We start from the raw sequence: 3,705 nt of genomic DNA on the forward strand, positions 1-3,705 counted from the left end.
CTCACTTCTCTCCTCATCACTCTTCATCCCCTGGTTCATTCCCGCATTGCTCCCATTTTCTCTCCCTCGTAATTCGATTGTGTGTGTGTGTGTGTGTGTGTGTGCGCATTCATTCAGTAAAAAGTATGGACTGAAAATTGGTGTGATGTATTGTTTAATTTTATAAACCTATGATCTATATTGCGTCTTTTGGGTACACTATGTGATACATTTATGCATTCAATTCATTATGGATATGAGTTAACTAGATAAATTTGTGATACTCTTGACATTAACAAGGTTTGTTTATATTTACTTTTGCTTAGAATGCTGAAATTTTGTTGAAAAGAACTAATCTTTCGCAGGAAATTTCTATCACCTAAAAATATCTTACAAGAAAATAACTAGAGTTCACCATCCATCCGTCGCCCTATTGAGCATAACTATTGCACATTTGCATTTGCACATTATTATCGAGAAGGAGGGTCAACCCTCGGCCTTTGCATCCATTGATCCACACAACCACGTAGTATTATTGTTTATTCAACATTGCCAAGTAAAACCAAGCATGGATGCCAAACAAGTCAGTTTTAAAAAGAGAGAAGAAAAGGGAAACCTGATTTCAAAATGGATCTGCCTCACGGGTGAATTTGTAATGTTGATATATCATTGAAAATAGTTCATCTTTCGCATGAAATTTCTATCTCCGATGCATACTTCTTAAGACTGTAATGAGAGTTCAACATCCATTCGTCAAAATAGTTTCAAACTGCAGGCCATTCCAAATAGCGACATCCTGCTCAAACAGCTACAGCGCAACAATAGCGATATAGTTTGTTATTTTGTAATTTTACCGACAATTGTAAATGAACACCATTTAGCGGCACCCCAATCAAACTGTTATATCATGGCTATAGCGGGCTTTTTAAAATTTTGTTCATCACCCGATTAAGCATGACCATTGCACATCAAAAGCTGGGATTCGAAATTGCAAGACGACCTCGAATATAAGTACATGTCGAATACAGATAATTCGATGATACAAAAGATACAGGGCCTTGACACGATGCAAGATATCTACGCATATTGTACTAGATCACAAATGACGTAGAACATCTAACAGTGCAAGACTGGATTAATTATGTAAGATTTCCGACGACGTAGAGCCGCAGCTAGAGCCTATGGTGATCTGTAACCGTGGGCATGGTGCATGTATGATGTATCCCCTTCAATCGCAGCACAGCTCGCAAAGCCAGCAGCAACAGAGCGCGGCAAGGCTGAAGAAAACGAATTAAGGAGAAAAACGCCAGGGTGAGTAAGCCAAAATGAGACTGAAATGAAAGAAGAAAAATAGGGTGGGCGTTTTTAGCCATGCCCATGCGCGCACCATCCCTCGATGAAACTGGTCTCCCCACGCCCACGCGCAGGCTTGGTCCTGCGGCGCCACGGCCCGCAGCAGCATTTCCTCCTGCCGCCGGCCTGCTGTTTCGGGTCCACCGTCGGGTAGCCTATGTAGCAATCGATCAGGTGAAAGAAAATTAGAGCTGAGATAGATAGATCATTGACGACTCACTGAAGAGTTAGCCAGTGGTGTGTTCTTCGACATGGGGATGATGTTTTGGGATTGATAGATCGATCGTCACCTGGAGGAGGCTGCGGCTGTCCGTTCTCCATATCGACGGGTCGATCGATCTTGGATTGATCCTTTGTTCGTTCGAGCTGTGTATGCAACTAGTACTATGTAGATAGATGGACAGACAGCGGCATGTATATATATGTGCACGCATGGCCGTGCCTCCCTCGATCGATCGTTATACTTTCCCGCATGTGAATTACTTCTATTTCTAATGCATTCATTTCGGTTTATACATTATTCCCCAATCCCGAAAGCAGGCAGAAAGGAACGTGGACGTGCGTGCGCGCATGCGTGGGCTGACCTAGCGAATAACGAGATCGACAAGTAAGAGATCTATCATGTTCGATCAGTCCTCTTTGTCGGTTCGTCGACGGAGGTCGAACTCAGCTACGTACTCCGGACGGGGGATCTCGGCGGCGTAGCGTCACCGACCACGTGCGGACTCGAGAGGATGCATGTGCATGCAGCCGCTGCATGGCCGGCAGAGGAGGGAATAGAATAGTTTCCCGGCCGGCTCTGACGTTCCGACTTCTTCCGTCCATGTCGAATATCTGGACTTTCCACCTTTGTTCTGCCACGTGAAAGGCTACAGCTATACCGTTTGAAACTTTTCGCGATTTGTTTGCCTTTTAATGTAAGCGTGATCGTCTGTCAATGTCGACACATTCGTGTGGTGTGGGTATATGTACCCCCTTTTTTCTTCTAGGATATAAAGTTGCAAAGTGTGCTTGATATATTCCACCGACCAAACACTCGCTCGCTATCGTGTTCCCAAAGGCTGCCCGACCACAGTCCCATGTTGTCTATCACCCAACCCATTTTGCTTCTTCTTTTTCCTTTTTTGTCGTTGCAAAACTTTCACTCTATTCATCAACCATTACAAAGGTAAAAAGAACACCATAAGTAGTAGAAATTACATCTATATCCGTAGACCACCTATCGACGACTACAAGCACGGAAACGAGCAGAAGGCGTGCCGCCGTCATCGTCCCTCCCTCACCGAAGCCGGCAAACCTTGTTGTAATAGACAGTTGAGAATTCGTCTTGCTAAGGCCCAAAGGACAGGCACACCAGAACAACAATTGTCGCTGAAGAAAAGAAGCGTACTCCCTCCGTTTCTTTTTAGTCTGCATATAAGATTTGGTCAAAGTCAAACTACACAAAGTTTGACCAAATTTATATCAAAAATATCAACATCTACAATTCTAAAGCTATGTGGTATGAAAATTCATTTCATGATGCATCTAAGAATATTGATTTCATACCGTGATTGTTAATATTTTTTCTTATAGAGTTAGTTAAACTTTACAAAAATTGACTTTGACCAAATCTTATATGCGGACTAAAAAGAAACGGAGGGAGTACATCGGAAGGATTCAACTTGTACACACACGAGCACAGACCGGATCCAAACAGATCCACCGAAGACAAACACCGAGCGAATCCCACGAGGTTCAGCGGAGACAATCCTCCACATGCACACTCTCCGACGATGCTAGATGCATTGTTCGGACGGGGCAAGGCGGGGAAAATCTTATTCCATCTTTAGGGAGCCGTCGCCACATCGTCTTCCTAAGAATAACCACTTTGAACTGAGTAATAACATCAACATGTGAACATGTGGTTTCAGCAGGGAAACACCCAAACCAGGGTAAAAATCCACGGGCCAAAGACACCCAAATATTTTGTTCTCCAATGAAGGTTAAACAATTTCATAGAAGATAATTAGTTTGAAAAGTTAACTAAAACTTTTGTAGATTCTATATAGGTGGACGCCTGAATTCAACTGGGGTGCCCCCTTCATCCCCTTGTTATCAATCATAATCCTTCACATCTGCTTTTTTTTACAAAAAAAACTTCTGATCTATTCATGAACTGTCAAGATAGTACAAAGAACACTAGAAGTAAAATTTACAACCAGGTCCATAGACCACCTAGCAACAACTACAAGCACTAGAGTGAGCTGAAGCCGCGTTGCTGTCATCGCCCCTCCCTCGTCGGAGCCGGGCAAACATTGTTGTTGTAGATGATACGTCTCCAACGTATCTATAATTTTTTATTGTTCCATGCTATTATATTATTTATTTTGG

At 43.0% G+C, this 3,705-nt stretch overlaps 1 long non-coding RNA gene across 1 annotated transcript; it reads right to left on the reverse strand.

Annotated features, from left to right (window-relative positions):
* Positions 1-947: 947 nt before the first annotated feature.
* Positions 948-1,734, reverse strand: LOC123169471 (uncharacterized). The gene is made up of 3 exons (XR_006484851.1): positions 1,623-1,734; positions 1,367-1,487; positions 948-1,256 (listed from the first exon to the last, which is right to left on the reverse strand). It is a non-coding gene; the product is annotated as an uncharacterized lncRNA (long non-coding RNA).
* Positions 1,735-3,705: the final 1,971 nt, after the last annotated feature.

This window comes from Triticum aestivum, chromosome 1D (assembly GCF_018294505.1).
Source record: "Triticum aestivum cultivar Chinese Spring chromosome 1D, IWGSC CS RefSeq v2.1, whole genome shotgun sequence".
NCBI classification, from domain to species: Eukaryota; Viridiplantae; Streptophyta; class Magnoliopsida; order Poales; family Poaceae; genus Triticum; species Triticum aestivum.